The 21,090-nt window shown below is 41.4% G+C and overlaps 1 protein-coding gene across 7 annotated transcripts in view; it reads right to left on the bottom strand.

The window, feature by feature from the left end:
* Positions 1–21,090, bottom strand: part of SH3D19 (SH3 domain containing 19) — a 176,035-nt gene that overhangs the window by 99,867 nt on the left and 55,078 nt on the right. The gene's annotated exons all lie outside the window — the stretch shown is intronic.

The raw sequence follows: 21,090 nt of genomic DNA on the forward strand, positions 1-21,090 counted from the left end.
CAGGACTCCGGGATCATGACCCAAGCTGAAGGCAGGCGCTTAACGACTGAGCCACCCAGGCGCCCCTCTTCATCGATGTCTTATTGTTTCCACTTTATAAGTTCCTTTAAGACAGGGCCTTTATATGCCTTGTAATGGCAGGCAGAGCACCTTACACACAGTAGGTACAACCTAAGTATCTATCGTTGAGTATACTGGTATGAGTCCTCTCCAACACCTCTGCAAACTGGGAATCAGCTGAGCTACAAAAGCCTTTGTATCATCTGGTGTTTCTTTTGGGGGTGCGAGGGAGCAGTTGTTATTAATTCATGGAGAAGACAGATTGTGCATTACCGTGCAAACGCTTCAAATGAAAGCATTTTGAAGTGCGGCTTCAGAGTTGCAGCATTCACAAAACACTCTATTTGTGTAATGAAAAATGCACCGTTTAAGGGGAGGAAAAAGCAATGCAATTATTACAAAGAAGCACAGGAAGCTACACAAGGGATTCACCTTCTGTGGCTCCCAGGTCGCAAAACACAGTTGAGATAAATTCAGAACTGGTGATCAGCATAACGACAACGATGACAGCTATTATTCACTGAGTCTTCACTATGTTAGAGGCATTCTAATATAGTCTCATTTACTTGTCATGGAATTCCCAAGATGCGAGTCTTTTCCACTTTACTGATGAGAAAGCAAAGTCTCAGAGAAGCTAATTAAATAAAAAGGGAGTACGAATTTTCAAACCTGGATCTGAGGAATCCCAAAGTCCCTGCCCTTCCCACTCTATCAGAAGGCTGGAGGTCCCACTCGTTTGATAAAACTACAAGGATAAAAGTGTAGAAATGCTGTTCACCAAAAGCCACACTTATATTTCAGTATCAGATGGTGTGTTGTTTAGAGACTGAACCCAGGGCCTCAGAAATTCCTTCCCACTGTCTCTGAGGTTTTCTTCAGCTTCACAAAACAAACACCCTCTCATAAATTCCTAAGAATACAGAAGATTTTGCCTTGGGTGTCTTATGACAAGATACCTGCACCGGGAGAATATCTCCAATTCACTACCTAGTGCCATCAATAATCTTTTGCTACTAACATTTAATCTATGGGTTCAACAGAGTATGGATATAGGTACATGATGACAGGGACAATTCATTATAAAATTAAACAGATTATGAGAATATTGCTTGTTGTTAATTCTTTACTTGCAGAGTGAAATTTTTCGAAAAGAATAAAATGACCTAAATTAATTATTAAATGTTTATACGACACCAATCTGGGTATTGGTGATTTTCTTTTCAAATACAATGAGCCATCTATTAGCTGCAACACAAAATCCACTCTTAATAATGATAGTTAAAACATACAAACACTGGGCAGTGAGGAGGAAGAAGTATTAGCCACATACCAGAAACTGGCTCTGGGGCAGCTCGTGTCATTTATGCAAATCAGACTTTCAGATATTGTGGGTTTGCCTGTCATCCACTATCCAAGATTTCCACACTACTCCACACCCAGACTCACTGACACATTTGAAATATGTTTGTTTGCATCATTCCTGGGTTAACCCATGCACCACAACCAATTAAAAAAATAGGTCTGAGAAACAGCAGATACTTCCAGTAATGCGGAGATGAAGTACAGATCCAATTCTACTTTATCAGAAACCTGAGTAAGGCGTTGTATGCTTTCTTCCCACGGTGCCATGAATGAAACACCTGCAGATGCAGGTGAGTGAGATCAACCTTAGACACCCTCTGGCTCAGTGTGCTCAGGTATAGACCTCTCTAATCTACCCAACTCTGGCCCAGAGAAAAAAGAATCAAAGACAATGCTGACTGTCTTGAAGGGTAAGAGACTGTGGAATACTCCTGGAACACAACAAAAGCTACATTCAACAAACTTAAAATCTATGTTGAGACAAAAGAGCAAACAATTTCTAATGCATACTATTAGTACAAAAAATGCAGAAGAACCTTTGATGTGTCACGAGAATTGTAAGAATCCACAAAATCTTTAATAAAAATATTTGCACAAATTCCCAGACCTCTCTCAAATAACAATTTCACCCAAATCCATGTATTTCCTGTGCATATCCGTATAGCATGCATTAACTGCATTTTCAACTTTCATTACTTTATCAACCACTGGGACTGGTGTACTAGCCTTACAGCAGGAATAAAAAATTCCAACATCAGCTGACATGAAAATTACTTGAACTTACAGGGTTTCTAGTGAATCATCAAATGGTGAATATCAAATAAATGAATGCCCAGGAGCTACTACTAAAATATAGGATTATAAGGGAAGGTTTAGTTGTGACTAAGAAATCTTCAAGGCTTGCCAGAATAGATAGTATTTGATTTGAGCATAACTTTAAGTTGGCAAAATTTGAGAAGTAAATATGGGAAGAAAGGCATCTGAGTTTAGGAAAGCTACATACTACACAATAGTAGTGAAAGCGCAAAGAACTGAGGGATAGTACTGAGTAATCAGGTTGTAGATAGATCCCAGAGTGTAAGGAAAATATACTGGGAGATGATATTACAACATTAATTCAGGATCATTTGGAGAAATTCATGAATGTTATACGTTAGCATTTGTACTTTTCTGCAGGCAATGGAGAAAGGGTAGCCTGGTGGAATGGACTGGGGTGGAGGGCTGGAAGTTGAAAGACCACTAACAGTATAAACCAGGTGGAAGGCTTGATCTAAGGAAAGCGTAGGAGGAAATGAAAGTGGGAGGGTCGAGTAGAAACAGACAGGATTAGCAATGGGCAATATGTGTTGAGGGAAGAAGAGTGAGTAATGATATGGTGCGTAGTATATGTTCCCAATAACTGTGGTTAGTAAAGCAAGATGAGACAATGGGTAGGAATATATCATGTTTAGGATAACATTCACTAGCTAGTACTATCAATAATCTTATGCTATTAACATTGATGAGTTCAAAGAGTATAGAGACAGGTTTGAGGCTTTAAAGTGAAAAATCATATGGAAATATTTACTTGACTCATTTAAGGTGACTGAGTGGTTACATCCACCTCCTCTCCCTATAAATTGAAAGACAATAAAATAAAAAACAAAAACATGAATAGAACCATAACAACACTAAAACAAAACAAGAATGAGAGTGATCCAATGAATCAGACATCCTAAGAAATTTGAAACCAAGGTCAAAGACATCAGAGATTAAACATGAGTTCTCTCTAGCAAGCTCCTTCTGGGTCAAAGAATAAAAACTGGCCCCTTGGACATCCATGAAGATAGTTAATTAGACCTATATTCAGATGGCCAGATCCAGCTCCTCAGCACTGTTCAGCCCGCTCCACAATCAATTACACCTAGAAGCCAGGCAAGGCTTTCCTTTTGAGCTAAAGGCAAAAAACTGCTACCCATATAAAGTTAGTGATCTGCCTAGGGAGAATCCCAGTGGGGGACCGGGGACTTGAGAGGAAAAAGAGTACAGTTTAGGTAATTTAGGATTTAAATTAACTTCAGACCCAGAAATTGTTGGGAGACAGAGAGAAAAGACAGGTCCTACAGGTAAAATAGAGTAAACCACTCCATTTCTAGATACATCTCACCCTTAGAATAACAACTTCCTTAACTTGGCAATTTTGAGGGTCTGAGCTTGTCTTCCAACTCCCTTACAGGAAAACCCACCAATAGTATAACCCATTAATACACCAATGACACAGTCAGTTATGTCATTCAGAGGAAAGCATTTCTGGAGAAATAAAACCACCACGTATATCAGTCAATTTAGCCTTTTATTCATAAACATGTACCTACAACCAATGCTAAGCAAAGCATCTAAGGAAAAATCAGTGGTATAAAAGAGAAAGATCAAGATGAATGATCAATTCTGGAACAAAAAGAAACAATTTAGAGAACAGGAGAGAATGTTTAGAATATTCTAAATGAGGGGCACCTGGGTGGCTCGCTCAGTTAAGCATCTGACTCTTGGTTTCGGCTCAGGTCATGATCTCAGGGTGGTGGAATCAAGCCCTGTGGCGGGCTCTGCACTCAGCGGGGAGTCTGCTTGAGATTCTCATTCTCTTCCTCTGCCCCATGCCCCCTCTCCTCCCACCAAATAAATAAATCTTTTAAAAAAAGAAAAAAGAAAAAATATTTCTGAATTTCACATACTGGCCTGCCAACCTGATCTATGCCAAACTGAAAAGTAATGGTAATAATCAGAGCTGCATTTCCATTCTCTGTACCATGTGCATCAACTAACTGTCACAGCCCTGCAATTATTCCCATTTTAAAGTGTGGAGACTGGGGCGCCTGGGTGGCTCAGTTGTTAGGCGTCTGCCTTCGGCTCAGGTCATGATCCCAGGGTCCTGGGATCGAGCCACACATCGGGCTCCAGCCACACATCGGGCTCCCTGCTCAGCGGAAGGCTTGCTTCTTTCTCTCCCACTCCCCCTGCTGGTGTTCTCCCTCTCCTGTCTCTCTGTCAAATAAATAAATAAAATAAAATAATAAAATAAAATGTGGAGACTGAAGTTCCCCAAGGTTAAGTAACTGGTCCAGGGTCATAAGAACAACCAACAAGGGCAGATCTGGGACTGGAACTCAGCTGGTTTGACTCCAATCCCACATTCAAGACTGGCTTTTCACACAGCACATTCTTGATGTGCTTTTTTTTTTTTTTTTTTTAAGATTTTTATTTATTTATTTGAGACAGAGAGAATGAGAGACAGAGAGCATGAGAGGGAGGAGGGTCAGAGGGAGAAGCAGACTCCCTGCCGAGCAGGGAGCCCGATGCGGGACTCGATCCCGGGACTCCAGGATCATGACCCGAGCCGAAGGCAGTCGCCCAACCAACTGAGCCACCCAGGCGCCCGCTTGATGTGCTTTTTAAATAAACAGTGAAAGAAAGTGAAAACATCACATTTCCATTAACAAGTCAGAATTTTGTTTGTTAAAAGGAAAAAGTGCAATGGAATATAAAGGAGACTGTATATTTAGAAGGATAGATTTTATATGACTTTACATGGTTCTTAATGTCCTTGGGTGACAGCTGATTGGGAAATTAATGCCAATATTCTAAGACAAAGCCTCTGGTATGAGGTCTTCAATAATAAAGCGGGTTGCATTTAACTAGGACTGTAAGATTCTCAATCCCTAAATACGATATGTGGGAAATCAAAAAGATAAATGATCTTTCGATAAAAAGCTGTAAGAAAGTCTCCCGTGTACAGATAAGAAGCTGAACATAGATGTGGCATTGACAATACAACAAAGCTGTAGAATCAAGGGGGGAAACAGAATAAGCAGAAAAAGTTTCCCAATAATAATTCCAAGTAACAGACACACTGACAATTCTAGGAATACTCCTGACTATTAGACAAACAATAAAAAGATTCAGTGAGAACAGAGTACCCCCAAACTTCTCTTCCATTTCCCTAGAAACAGACAGCATTGTAGAAAGGAAAGAACTCTCCCTGGTTATCTCTCCGTAATCTTTATGATGCTAGTCAATTAAGAGCAAATTAACATGCAATCAAGAATTTGTGTATTTCCTGAGTAATCTGTGTCCAAATACAAGAAAAACCATTGTATATTTAAATTGAGAGCATACTGTTATGATCAAATTAAAAAATATAATAAATAGTAAATAAAAAGGTGAGACTTTATACTATAAAAGGAAAAAATAAATTGGAGAAAGGGAAAAAGCAATGTTTCGCTTCTATTTCCCTCCATGAATACCATTACAATGTGGGAGCCAAACTTTATAAACTGATGTCACATACATTCAAAACAAACATGGCGGTAAATAAAGTGATTCCTGTCTCTAGTAAGGATGTTACTGACAACAGGAAGTTCTCAACTGTCTTAGGCATTCGTATGATGTTGCCTACTGGCAGAAACTAAGTCATAAAAGGACAAGAGAAGAACAAAAGGCAATCATTAGTGTTATTATTTTGAAAGACTGAAACAAAGCCATGAGACATCAGATCTGTCCCGTATGTTTCCACGGTTATTCCCTAATTCAGTGCAGGACAACTGCTGGAGAAAAGCTGAACATTCAAAAATTCTTCATTTGTGGGGCGCCTGGGTGGCTCAGTAGTTTAGCGTCTGCCTTCGACTCAGGTCATGATCCCAGGGTCCTGGGATCAAGCCCCACATCGGACTCCCTGCTCCATGGGAAGCCGGCTTCTCCCTCTCCCACTCCCCCCTGCTTGTGTTCCCTCCCTTGCTGTGTTTCTGTCTGTCAAATAAATAAAATCTTTAAAAAAAAAAAAATTATTGTTATTCTTTTCCTGAGCACTGAGGAAAATTGCTTTTCGTTGATATAAGCTCAGGGAAGACTGATATGGTTTGAGAATAGCTGCTGAAAAGGAGACAAACCATAAACAGAGAGATTTTCCAATCCTTGCTAGAGCAAGAACCGAACAGGGAGTACATCTCCAGGTATGTCCTCTTCGAGGAGTGAAAAACTCAACGGATTTTCAAGACTCATTTTGGAGCTGAATTTCCAAGGTGTTACATACACTTCTTCAAAGCAGTAGCAGGCATTGATTGGTAGGGAGGCTAAGTGATTTTTGTGGGTTAGTGAAATAGCTTTTGGCTCCTGAACTTAATAACTAGGAAACAAAAGCTGATTTGACCTCTAAGGGTCTAGAGTAAACCAGACACACACATCTTAAACGTGACGCCGCCACAGAGTCTTTTCACATCTCTGAAAAACGAAACTGCTGAAGGGTTTTCTTTAGTTCAAAGACACGCTAATACATGAGTTTGGGGGAACTGCCCCTTTAGATTTTAGAGAAATTGGGTCAAAACCCTGACAGCATGTAGAAGGAAAGCTCAGCATTCAAGATAGCCTAAGGAAAACAGAAGCTGCAACAAAACCAGGAAAGGAAGATGCTAATATCTGATTCTATATTGTTTCTTTCGACATCTGAGGATCACAGGAATGGCTTTTTCTCAGAATTATCTTTAAAAAAAAAAAAAAGATTAAAAATGAGATTTAAACATAAACCCAATGCTTTTTTAAAGGGCTTGACAACACCATGTTATAGTCAGAGACCGTAAGATAGACATGTCAAGTGAAATGTACACTCTGGCAAAGTATAAGATGCAAATGGACATCAGAACTGTGGTAGCCTCTCAATTTTGCCAGGCAATTTAAAATAATTAATCTGTACAGAAAAAGTGTCTCCAATGTTCATCTGAAATGTTAACCAAGTGTCAACAGGTACGGCTATCTCAAAACATAGCCATAGCAAAACTAACGGGTTAAATGGGAGCAATCTCTACTGTATAGAATCCAAGTGTATGTAAGAATAATTAAATTGCAGGGCGCCTGGGTGGCTCAGTTGGTTAGGCATCTGTTTTCGGCTCCAGTCATGATCTCAGGGTCCTGGGATCGAGTCCCACATCGGGCTCCCTGCTCAGTGGGGAGCCTGCTTCTCCCTCTGCCCCTTCCATGTGTGCACACGCGTGCTCTCTCTCTCTCTTGCTCTGCCCTCTCTGCCTCAAATAAAATATTTTCTTAAAAAAAAGAATAAACTGCTAAGCAGTTTTATCACTACTGACCTTTCTGACTTAGTCTTTAAACTCATTAGTATATTAATATTAATTTGTTCAAGTCTTGAATAAGTACTGTAACAAGACACAGTCCCCTATTAATTTGTTTTTCAGGGGAAAAGGGGATATTGCTATTTGGTAAGATTTCAGGTGAATGCTTTAATACAGGAAAAGGGAATCCTGCCTTAGCAGTGTCAAGTCTTCACAGAAGAACAAATCTAGGACACAGATGGGTTATTTCCACCTTCCCAGCTTTTAGTGGTGACTGTACCCAGAGCCTTTTAAGATGTTCCTGAGGCAGACCCATTCCCTGTAAAAGATCATAAAAGTTCCCAGTTTGCTCCAGCTGAAAAGTCATCTAAGTTCAAATTCAATTGAATGGATTGGCATTGGCCCAATCTGGCTTATGAGTCTTTCACTGGGACTTGACCCATTCTCACTTCCCAAAGAATTTAAAAACTGGGATGAATTTAACCAGAGAAGGAACAATAAAGAGAAGGACTGGAAAGATATATGACTTTACAACCATCCTGAAGACAAAGAATAAAAGGGCTGCAAATAGTTTTTCCCTAGTGACATTTGTTTTGGGTTGATTTTTTTTTTTTAAGATTTTATTTATTTGAGAGAGTGAGAGAGCATGTGCTCATATGAGTGAGCGTGAGTGGGGGGAGAGGAGAAGGAGAAGCAGACTCCCTGCTGAGCAGGGAGCCTGAGGCGGGGCTGGGTCCCAGGAACCCAAGATCATGACCTGAGCCTAAGACAGATGCTTAACCAACTGAAGCACCCAGGCGCCCCAGTAGATTATTTTTTAACTGATTTTTTTAGGAAAATTTCTCCATCAGATTAAGTAGCTTGAAGCAAAGTAACAAGAGGCAAATATCCTAACATCATGCAAAATTTGAATGTGAAAAGGAAACCCCAATTCCAGGTATTCATCTAAGGAGCACTGACAATATTTTATTTCTCAGAGTTTCAGGTGCTTTGTGATAACATTTTGAATTAAGGTTTTATTCTATGCTCTCAATATTTGAAGGCTATAAAGTGATTACATTCTATTTTGGGCTTACCAAATTACCTAAGATTTTTTTCGATGATGATGCTCAATTCTGGTGTGAATAGTGTAGAAACCCTCTTACCTACCATCTGTAGGAATGGGTATGATCTTTCTGGAGAGCTATTTGGGACTTTAAAGTTTATAGCTTTTCGGGGCGCCTGGGTGGCTCAGATGGTTAAGCGTCTGCCTTCAACTCAGGTCATGATCCCAGGGTCCTGGGATCGAGCCCCACATCGGGCTCCTGGCTCAGCGAGGAGCCTGCTTCTCCCTCTCCCTCTGCCTCTCTCCCTGCTCACGCTTTCCCTCTCTCTCTCTGTATCTCTGTGTCTCAAATGAATAAATAAAATCTTTAATAAAGTTTATAGCTTTTCCTTCAAAATTCTACTTCTAAACATCTATCTTCAGGAATAGAAAAGTGAGGGAAATACCCATATGAAGGTATTTATTGCACTCCTTTACAATAGCAAGTCCAAATGGTCAACAATAGAGAAATGACCAAATGCTGACACATTTATAATTTTTTATAAACTGTGCAGTTATTACCCTATTTAACATTTATTGCCAGGAACTTACATAAAGTGCTTTACTCACTTGGCCGTCACATGAACTCTATGAAGGAAGTTCTCTTATTTACTGATGGGAAAGGAAGAAGTTCAGTTACTTTGCTAAGGTCACAGAGCTAGGAAGTGATGGTACTGGGATTCCAAACCAGTCCAGCTCCAGAACCCAAACTATTCAGCACTAAATTGCTGTTGTGTGTGTTACTTTTCAAAGGTGATTTGCATTATAATTTTTCTTCCAAAGATTTTTGCTTCAATATTCACACCCAAAACCGAGCTCTGGTTTTCTTTTAGGAAACATATCTTTTCCTTGTTTCAATGTCAGTGTTATTTTCCCTTCATAAAAAGGAATTCAGAAACTTTCCTTCATTTTCTGCGTTCTGAAACAGATGAAAATAGCACTGGGATCATCTGTTTCTTAAAGGTGTGGTTGAATTTCCTTGTAAACTTGAAGGAGAGAAAAGGGAGGGTAGCTCATTAACAACTTTCTCTATTTCATCAATAATAACTGTTCTTTTAGATTTCCTTTATCTTCTGGGGTCAGCTATGGTCATATAGTTCCCATTTCATTTTTTTTTTAAATCAATAGCTTTACTGAAATATTTACATACCTGTTCGCAGTGTACAGTTCAACGATTTTTAGTAAATTTGCAGATTTGCGCAATCATCATCACAATCATTTTAGAACATTACCATCACCCTGAAAAGATGCCTTATGACCATCTGGAATCAATTCCCTGCTGCTATCTCCAGCCCCTCCAACCTGCTTTAATTGTACAACTCTATAACCTTAATGCATATATGAACAGATGCATTCATTTTATATGGATTTAATAAAACAGAGCCAAATCTTGGATATATTGCATATAATGTGACTATATTATATTAAATTATTTACTTCTAAGAAATTAATGTGGTGCTATGTAAAAGTGGTATCATTTTCTTATAGCTCATTAAAGTTACCTGATATTTACGGAAAAAACAGTATGATTGTTCGTATTTTCTTATGTTCAGTACTGAGACTGCTGTAAACATGATTCTTAAATTCCCCAATGGCAGCCAAGCAACAGGAAGCAAATATTAAAGTATGATCATAACAACCATCCTGCCTTCAGACATATCAGAAACTGCCATGTTTCTTTATTTTATATTTTATAACTGTAAGATAGTTCTAAATGATTTTCTTTTTCTTAATTTCATTTTTTAATTTTTCCTAATAAAGTATGGAAAGGGCGCCTGGGTAGCTCAGTTGGTTAAGCAACTGCCTTCGGCTCAGGTCATGATCCCGAGTCCCGGAATCAAGTCCCGCATCGGGCTCCCTGCTCGGTAAGGAGTCTGCTTCTCCCTCTAACGCCACCACCTCTTGTGCTCTCTCTCATTCTCTCTCTCAAATAAATAAATAAAATAAAATCTTTAAAAAAAAAAGAGGTACAGAAAAAAATCTAGCTATTTCTGAATTGGACAAAGTGTTTTTCCCATAATGTTCAGGACTTGAGTGATGAGAATTAAGCCTAGCTGACTAGACGTCCAGCCAATATATTTTTAATTAGCACTGAATAGAGATTTCTTTCATTAGGAAGCATTAGTGTCATTTGATTTCTGATCTTTGCTTCAAAGTTCTCCCCATATAACAGGGGGGGAACATTAAGTATAAGATTAAACTTAATTTAACAAGAAAATCTTTTTACATGTTCAAACATGCATAATCCAGTCAGTGGCATATTTAGATCTAAAATTACAAAAAATTGCTTTGAGCTCTGAGAATTTCTTCCAGTGATAAAGGTCAACAGAAAACAGACCCGTGGAGAAGAAGAAATAGCACTGACTTTGGAACTATAAACATGGGTTCAAATCCAGCTCTTCCTTCTTCCCTTTTTCTCCCCACCCCATCCACCACCAGGCTTTACAAAAACAAAAACAAACAAACAACAACAACAACAAAAAAAAAACAAGACAAATCACAAGCAAAAGACTTCAGTGGAAACATAGTCCCAGGACTTTCTTAAAGTGAATTTATACTGATATATACATAACCTTAACTCAGGAACTAAAGTAACTAAATTAAGTTGCTTCCCTGTCAATTAATATCCTTGTTGGCCATCTGTTACTTTTCTATCATCTTCTCCTCAAAGACATAAAGTGAGCCTCAAAAACATTTAAGTGGGTATTACAAGATTGTTTTGAGTTTTAAACAGATGTGTACTTATGTGAAAGCCCAACTATAAAGCACTCAAGGGTATGTAATTATTGTGCTGACAAGTACAAATTCACAATAAGGTTACCCAAAACATACATATACTCACGCCTATTTTCAGAGTCTGTACGGATACTTTGTCCTAGGTATATACTCATTATATCCATAAAATTTAAAAATATTTTCTTAGTTAAATAAAAGAAAAAGACTTTTACTTAGCTCTTCTAGTTTCATACCTAAAACTTGTTTTCAAATGTTTCTCTGTCTGACAAAATTATCAGACAGTTATCAAGGCATCACTAATAAAAGATTTTTAACTGGAGAGGGGCGCCTGGGTGGCTCAGTCATTAAGCGTCTGCCTTCGGCTCAGGTCACGACCCCAGGGTCCTAGGATGGAGCCCCGCATCAGGCTCCGGGCTCAGCGGGGGGCCTGCTTCTCCCTTTCCCCCTCCCCCTGCTTGTGTTCCTTCTCTCGCTGTGTCTCTCTCTATCAAATAAATAAATAAAATCTTAAAAAAAAAAAAAGATTTTTAACTGGAGAGAGATCATAAATACAAAATTCTATATAGAATAAACATGAGAAAGTGAATAAGCAGTACTAAATCTATACTGTTACATCTTAAATATGAACTATTATTATAGGTCTCTCCTTCCAAAAAAGGCCAAAATTTCAAGTTCTGAAAACCTGATCAAATAGAATAAATAAATAAAACTTCATATAAAATTTCTTTCCAATTTAGTCACCACAAACTCAGAATTAAACTCAGATAAAACCTGGAATCAATGATTTATAAGGGTTTACCAGAGAACTCAAAGTCTTTATAAACTTGCTGTAAAAAAAAAAAAAAAAAAAAAGATTTGAAAACAACATTTTCAAGGACAAAAGAGAAATCAAGTCTGCTCTTTTATTATGACAGCTTCCATTACTCTACAACCTTGCCTCTGATCACTTTCCTCTTTAAGGATTTAGTTAAGGCCCTCTCTGTTTTAGCTCAATCTTAGAATTTGGAGAAGCATTAATATTCCATCCCCTGCATAAGGAATTAGAATGAAATATCTTATTTTTCTTATTCCCCAATTTCAGTCATTCCCTCCAAATTAGTACAGTATTGTTTGGTGAAAACGTTTTCTCCCAATAGTCCTATCAGATGAGCTACTGTGGAGGAGTTGAGGAAATAAACAATGAGTATGAATGAGGAGGTGGGAAAAGGGATGCTCTCAATCACTATAACTTGGTACCGTCTTTGTGGGGGACAATTTGGCAACAGAGATCAGACTTAAAACACTAGGTATTTTCCATGTAAGAGCAATTCACATCAAAGCAAGTGCAGAGGTACACACGAATACAGATATTCTTTAGCATATTCTTTTTTCTTTTTTTTTTTAAGATTTTATTTATCTATTTGACAGAGAGAGACATAGCGAGAGAGGGAACACAAGCAGGGGGAGTGGGAAAGGGAGAAGCAGGCCTCCCGCCGAGCAGGGAGCCCAATGTGGGGCTCGATCCCAGGACCCTGGGATCATGACCTGAGTCGAAGGCAGACGCTCAACGACTGAGCCACCCAGGAGCCCCTCTTTAGCATATTCTACAGCATAATTTATAACAGCAAAAAATAAAAACTAAGTTTCCATCAACATGGACATGATTTTAAAGTTATGCTACACTTCCGTATTGTGTAATGTTATGTAGCTGAGCTAAAGGAAAGTCTTCAGCTCAGTATATGTTGGTGTGGAAGGACTGGAGGGAGAAAGGTAGGTTGCATGTAGAATACTTCCACTTTTTCTGTGATTTATTCACACACACACACAGATATGTACATAAAGAACCCACACAAATATACATGCATAGGCAGAAAAAGAAGGAAAGACATCTGGAATGATGCTCAAAAAACAGCCCAAGAGGTGCTAGAAGTAAAGAGGGTGAGGAGGGAAACTTTCTATTTTACTCCGTATCTTCACTTCTCTACTCTTTAAAACACTAGATTTCTTTCCACCTGCCAGCCTGGAGAAAAAGGGCATTCTGCTCTGGTTACAGGGGCACCAGACCTAGCACAAAGTCTCCCATGATGGTTTTGTGAACCAAATGGAAAACTGTGGCTGAAGAAAACAGCAGTTTGTTTAGCTGAATCGCCAGCTGAGGATCAGGCAACAAAGACAGCGACTGAGGGATGCCTCCCAGCCTCAACTTTCAGTGGCCCTTCAGCCTGGGTGGGGTCTTGGTGTTCAGATCCGTACTATGAAAGACTCAGAGAAAAGTGGAAAAAAAAAAAGGAGAACCACAGGCCTCTGAGTGCTCCTGTTAAGTCTCCCCTATATCCAGGGCCTCTCCATCGTACTCTACTATCAGGACTAAATGATCTATCACCTGAGCTCAGATGCTACCTCAGTGATCTTCCCCTGCCTTGTTATCACCAATAACTGCACCTTCTCTGTGACCTCAACGTCAAGCATCTCACTTTCCCAGCAACTATCTTTCCTGCACTCCTGAGAGCAAGAATGCCAATTCCAATCATTTTCAACCCCATTAGGATTTATATCACTGATTTTTGCCTTGCTTTACTCTCTACAGTCCCCTCACTCCTTACTTCCCTCCTTTCCAGCGTAATTTCATGATTTCTCATTATAATCACTCCCTTACCTGTACCCCCCTCATCGTACCCACTTCAGAGAACGTCAGTCACAGCTCTGCCCTCTCTGTGCCTCCACCCAGGTTGCTGAACACTGCCTGTGAACACAACTCTGCCAATTTCACTTCAAATTCAAGTGGACACTTTCTGCTGTCCAGCAGTCACACAATTATTTCTCTGGTCCATTCATCTCCCGCACTGGTACATGACTAGCTCACTCCTTCTTAAGTCCTTAATACTTCCCTTCCCATCCTCACTCTCAATAGATGATTTCCGTTCCACTGAGGAAATGGAAACAATCAGCAGAGAACTTCTACCACATCTCCTACCAACTGGCATCTGTATTCACATATTTACTTTTCTTCCTGCTGTACGAAAGACCTGTCTGTGCGCCAATGAAAGCATCCTCATGCCCCAACTGATGCATTAGGTCCAGTCCCCCTCCTGTCTGCTCAAGGACACTGCAGCAATTCTCCTGCATTCTCTCCTGCATCAATTTCTCCCTCTTCTAGATAATTCCATTAGCACACAAACATGAAATAATTTGTCCCATCTTTTTTTTTTTAAGATTTTTTTTATTTATTTGACAGAGAAAGACACAGCGAGAGAGGGAACACAAGCAGCGGGAGAGGGAGAGGGAGAAAGCAGGCCTCCCACTGAGCAGGAAGCCCGATGCAGGACTTGATCCCAGGACCCCGGGATCATGACCCGAGCTGAAGGCAGATGCTTAACCGACTGAGCCACCCAGGCGTCCCAGTTTCTCAATTTCTCTTAACAGTAAAACCACTTTAAAAAATTGCCTTATTTACTGTTTCCAATTCTTCCCCTTTCTCTCTCAAATCTGTTGGTTTGCAACCACCTTGGGAGCTTCCCAGGTGTAATCTGAAACAGAGGGTAAGGAGAGACCAAAGAATCAGGCCACTTCAGACTGGTAGGTGGCAAGTTTAATAAGGAAGGGAATTGGTGGCTGCCCAAGACAAGTAGATCTCTATACCCATTTGCCAAATCTTCAAACTATGTAGAGGCCTTAACTGGGCTAGTCACATATATGGTCTGGAGGGTCTCAATACCACATCACTATCTCAAGGATATGTCTTTGGAAAGCCTCTAAGAGTCCGAAAGGCAAACAGAACCCACAGTCCAAGGACAGAAGAGGGGGTAAGGAGCCTCTGAACGCCCAAATCCAGTTCATGGGTCAACCGACACTCATGTCCACTTAATAACCTCTTTCAACAGAATCCATCCCATGATGCTAAATCCAATGGTCAGTTCTTCATTGTCTGCAGCATTTGGCTGCCAATCACGTCCTCCTCCTTGAAACACTTTCTTCACTTGGCTTCCAGAAGACTACTATCATTCTCTGCCTAACTCCTGCTATCCTCTCAAGTCTCTTACTGGTTCCTGTTTATCTCATCTAAACTTTGGTGTGGTCAATCCTTAAAACTCACAGTGGGCTCTATTTCTACTTATTCCCTAGGTGACCTTATCTCATTTCATGGCTCTAAACACTTTGACATGTGGGTGACACCCTAATCTAGCCCTTCAGTTTGTAGCAACCTCCGGACTCTGTGCACATTCAAAGATTCAACAGCCTACTAGACATTTCCAGTTGGACATCTATCAAGCATCTTAAGCTTAACATGCCCATAAATGAATTTCTTGTCTACCCCCCAAAGACCTGCTCCTCTTACAGTGTGCTCCATCTTAGTAAGTGGTTATTCCATACTTCCAGGGGCCTAGGCCAAAAACATCTGGGTCATTATGGACTCTTCTCTCATACCCACATCCAATTTATCAGCAAGTCTCATTAGCTCTACCTTCAAAATGCAACCAGAATCTACTTTTTATTTTAAGATTTTATTTATTTATTAAATATTTTTTTTATGTATTTGACAGAGAGAGAGATCACAAGCAGGGGGAGCAGGAGAGGGAGAAGCAGGCTCCCTGCTGAGGAGGGAGTCTGATGTGGGGCTCAATCCCAGGGCCCTGGGATCATGACCTGGGCTGATGGCAGATGGTTAACTGGCTGAGCCACCCAGGCGCCCCCAGAATCTACCACTTCTTACCACTTTTGCCCTCACAGCTCTGGTCCAAAGCCATCATTACCTCCTGCCCAAATTATTGTAACAGTTTTCTAACTGGTTTCCTTGCTTCTACCCCTGACCATTCTCAACCCAGTAGTCACTGTGATCCATTTAAAACTTTAAGTCAGACCAAAATCTTCCCATTTTACCAAGAATAAAAGCCAAAGTCCTCACAGTAGCCCATGAGGACCTACACGGTCTGGCTGATTCCCTGTCTGACCTCATTTCCTATTGCTGGCACCCCTCACTCACTCTGCTCTAGCTTTAGTGTTTCTCAAATGTCCAAATACACCCCTGCTTTGGGGGCTTTGAACTGCTATCATTTGTGCTTCAACCCCTCTTCCCTCAGGTAACCACTGGCTCAATGCCTCTCTTTCCTCCAATACCTGCTCAGAAATTACCTCAGTGATGTCTTCCCTGACCACCCCACCACAGAATTCCTTTCCTGTTCTATTTTTCTCCAAAGTATTTCTCATGATCTAAAACTAGAGTATAAGCTCCATGAGGACAGAGGCTTTTTCTATGTTGTCACTCCTCCTATTCTAGAACAGTGTCTGGCATGGGCAATGAAAAAATGATTACTGAATAAATGAATGATGTCTCCTGGGCTTGGAAGGCTACCGTAGCATGGAGGGAAAGACTACTAGACAAGAAGTCGGGAGATCTGGATTTGAATCTTATTACAGTAGTCCCCCCTTATCCGCAGTTTCGCTTTCCAGTTTCAGGTACCCCTGGTCCACCGTGGTCCCGAGCAGCAGGTATCATCAGAAGGTCTGTACTAGCCTAACGCACTGGGTCACAACGCCTACCTTAATCACCTCACTTTACCTAATCACACAGGCATTTTATCATCTCCCAGCATCACAGTAAGATATTTTGAGAGAGAGAGGCCACATTCACATAACTTTTATTATAGCATAGTGTTATAATTGTTCTATTTATTATTAGGCATTATGGGTAATCTCCTACTGTACCTAACTTATAAACTAAACTTTATCCTAGGAATGTATGTATAGGAAAAACAGTATACTTAGGGTTTGGTACTATCTGTGGTTCCAGGCCTCCACTGGGGGTCTCAGAATATATCCCCCAGGGATAAGGAGGGGGACTACCATAGTAGACTAGGAAATAGAAGCAATTCCCAGTTTTGCTAGTGCACAGTAATACAACTAGTTAAGTCATTTAACCTCCAAGGTCCTCAGTTTCCTCATCTATAAAATAGAAATGAAAACCCTCACAGTCACTGTGTGGAGGAAAATGTTCTGCAAATGTAAAATACTGTAAAGCTTCTGTAACTGATCACATGCTAAACTATTCAGAAATCAATGTAACATTTCTACACAAAAAAAGTTTATTCTCTTTGTAAACTAGAAGAACCACCTGAATTATAACAAAGACTTTAAACTGTCCTTCTCTCTCCAGAGTTTGTAATTTATCTACATTATTAATTATACAGATTAGTATCCTAATACACAGTATCTAACTTCTGGGCATTCTGGCTGAAATAATCTTTGCTTTCTATCCATTTCACCCAGGGCCAGGCACTGAAGGACCAGAAGACCTCAGAAGTATGGCTGCAAGACCCAGGGGGAGCTGGGGCCTGAAGCACCCTCTGCTGTCCAGGGAGAGAGGATGTCTGGGGCTTCTGTCTGGGGTGGGGGAGGGGCAGACCTTTCCATTCCCTTCTAAATAGGGGAGATGAGACTGCATATGTTGAAATCTTTGGTACTTTTCTTGGGTTCTGAAATTGTCCTTGTCCTCCTCACCTGCCTTCCTGCAGCCCCTAACCAAACAAAGCTGAGACAGGCTCTCATAGAGGCAGAAATACAAGCTGGTTACTTAGTCAAGAAAATAAAATGTCAATAAAATATTAAGACAGTCCGAAGGGTATCCAGAAAATACAGACCTCACCAAAGCACAGCTGGAAAAACTGGTACTTGAAAGAGGAAAGAGGCATCTTCTCTAAATTCTACTTTTGTTTCAAGTTACATAACAAGAAATATAAATACTTGTTTAGTTCTTCACAGAAATGCCTTAATCATGACTCAGAATGATGGCATTAGCATGTATTAAGAGAATATAAAAACCAAGGTATGTTTCTCAGTCCTCTAGAAAACTTGTTACATTAACCCCTGCACTTTTTATAATATGATAACAAACTCATTGAATTTATTGCCAAGGAGGAAAAAGTTACCTCCTGACTAGAGAGTTTGATTATGCTTATTAGTATGCTTCAGATGATGTGAGCTATGCAGCTCAACCTTTTTCTTTTCTGCTTTCATCTCTAGAAAGTTTCAAGTTAAATTAATTCTCGATTTTAATAATCCCATTCTTGATTTTTAGAAGTATAATTCCCCCCCCCCCGGCCATTTCTATAGGCCTTCTAATCCCACTCATTTTTATTGTACCCAATATGCCCTCCTGTGCCAAGCACAGCTCTGGAATTAAAGAATCTAAGTAACTGTGTCATTGTCATCATCATCATCCTCATCATGGTTTTAAAAATAGCAACCAGGGCGCCTGGGTGGCTCAGTTGGTTAAGCGACTGCCTTCGGCTCAGGTCATGATCCTGGAGTCCCGGGATCGAGTCCCACATCAGGCTCCCTGCTCAGCGGGGAGTCTGCTTCTCCCTCTGACCCTCCCCCCCTCATGCTCTCTCTCTCTCTCATTCTCTCTCTCTCTCAAATAAATAAATAAAATCTTTAAAAAAAAAGAAAAGAAAAAAAAATCGCAACCAGCATTTGCTTAGCACACTTAGGTTATGTGCTGTATCCAAGTTCATTCAGATTTCAGAAGCACCTGCTCCCTTTTTTTAATGAACAGGAGACCAATTATTAACAAAAAACATCCTGAGTTATTTCCTTATTCTATTTCTCTCCAACTAGATTGCCAACAACTTGAAGGTAGGCAGCCCCCATAATCCATGCTTCCTTATAAATTCTGCCACATTTGGCACAATACCTTGTACATGATAAAGATCTAATAAATATTTGCTGACTTAGGAAGGCAAAGGACAAATTACAACAGGTAGAGACTGACACAAAAAGGGGAAAGAGACAGCAAGAAATACTGGTCAGCTAACTGACTGGTTTATTTCCTCTTCTTTATTTTCTTCTGTCAATTCTGTAACTGGTCAAGAGGCCAAGGACTTAGGGCACCGCCCTTTGGGAGCCAAGCTCAGGGATCTGCCCCAGGTTGGTTCACCTTCGGCCAGGGAGTAACTACATGACAGAAACTAGGGCAAGTCCCTGAGATGTGGCAGGCTGGACAGAGGGGGCACTGTGAGCCTGGCCTTGCCCCACACCAGGTTCACTGCACTGACTGAGCCCAGCTCCTTCCAGTGCCCACGCCCAACTTGCCCCTCCTCCTACTGGCAGAACCCCAGACATCCTGCTCTCCTGCACAGCAGGGGGCGCCTCGGGTCCCAGCTCCTCCCCCTGGGTCCTGAAGCTGCACTTTTGAAGTCTGGTCCCTTCAGTGCCTGGCCTGTGTGAAAACCAAAGGAGAGGAGGGGGTGAAGCAGACGCATCCATCCAGGAGAAGCTGGTCCTGCCCCCCTTCTCCGGCTGCTCCCCAGCTGGCCTCTCCCTGGGAGGCTAAGTCCAGAAAGAAGGAAGTGCTGATTCTGAGGAAAAAGACATGGGCCCTGCTGGTTGTATCTTCTTGCTGCCCCTTCTGCTGGGGATCTCAGGTGTGTTCCCGGGGTGAGGAGAGTCCGAGGCGGGGGTAGGGGCTCCAGCCCAGGAGAAGCTGCACAGGGCATGGGCTGTGGGCCTCCTATGGCAACAAGAATTCATCACAGGTGTCTCCCACATACCCCCTTTTCTCTCCCTAGGCACCAATGAGGAGGAACCAGAGAATCTCCTGAAGTCAAGTAAGATGCCCCAGCCAGGGCAGCATGACTGGGTGGACCAAGTGAGGGGAATTTGTGCCCAGCTGAAGAGAGGACACCAGTTTGGGAAAGGAGCATGGAGGGGTGGGGGCGGAGGGGTAGGTTTCTGGGCAGATCTCCCATGCCTTTCTCCTCTCTGCCGGCAGTCTGTGGGCGGCCCGCCGTCTCATCTGGCATTGCCTCAGGCAGGGAGGCCAACGTGGGCCAGTGGCCCTGGCAGGTCAGCATCCGCCAGGGCTTGCTTCACATCTGTGCAGCCACTCTCATCTCACAGCAGTGGGTGCTGACAGTGGCAAGCTGCTTCCGGTGAGTGCGGGCCTTGCTTCGGGGAGATCCGTCCGGGGACTTGGGTGACAGGTCAGACGGGAAATTACCTTGCACTGCCCAGTAGAGTACACTGTGCCCTAGAAGTGGGTCCAAAGGTTTCCTGCCCTGGCTCTCAAGTCAATGCAACTACTCTTAAGATTTCAAGCATCTTCATATTTGACAACCGCCTTGGCTGAAATGAATGCCTAAAAGCAGTTATTCCCTGTGCCCCCAACTCAGTCTCTACCCAAAGGAGATATTCCCCGGGGAGGGATCCCCCCTTTCCAGCATGCCACATCTTCACACCACTCTGGATGCATCTTTACTTTCCCCAGGTGACCTCATCCTCTCCTATGGTTTACAATGTCATATATTTGCTGATAACACCCACATTTACATCACTGCCCCCAAACTCTAGTTCTGCTGTGTTTCCATCGGGAAGCCTCACTGGTACCTTCAAGGTCACGTGTTCAAAACAGAGCTACAATTTCGCCACCACCACCATTCCCCAACCGACTTCTGTCTTCTCTATCTCATTCAACAACATAACCAGCTGCTCAGGCCATACTCAGAAATGTGAAGCCCACTCTCCCTCACCCTCCATGTGCCAATTCTGTCAGTTTTACTTCCAAAATATACTTCGACTCAAGCATAGCTGTCCTCAGACCACTGCTTAGTATAACACGTTTTGCTACTTGATTCATATACATAACAAAGTGATTTTTCAAAAAGTCAGAGGCTCCCTCTGACAAAAAGTCATGTCACTCCCTCCTTCAAATCCTTCAGTGGCTGCCCAGGCAACTAAGACTAAAAACCAGATGCCTCACTGTGGCCTATAAGCTGTAGA

This window comes from Mirounga angustirostris, unplaced genomic scaffold (assembly GCF_029215605.1).
Source record: "Mirounga angustirostris isolate CCGP_5_RB_7025 unplaced genomic scaffold, mMirAng1.0.hap1 SCAF_2, whole genome shotgun sequence".
Taxonomy (NCBI): Eukaryota; Metazoa; Chordata; class Mammalia; order Carnivora; family Phocidae; genus Mirounga; species Mirounga angustirostris.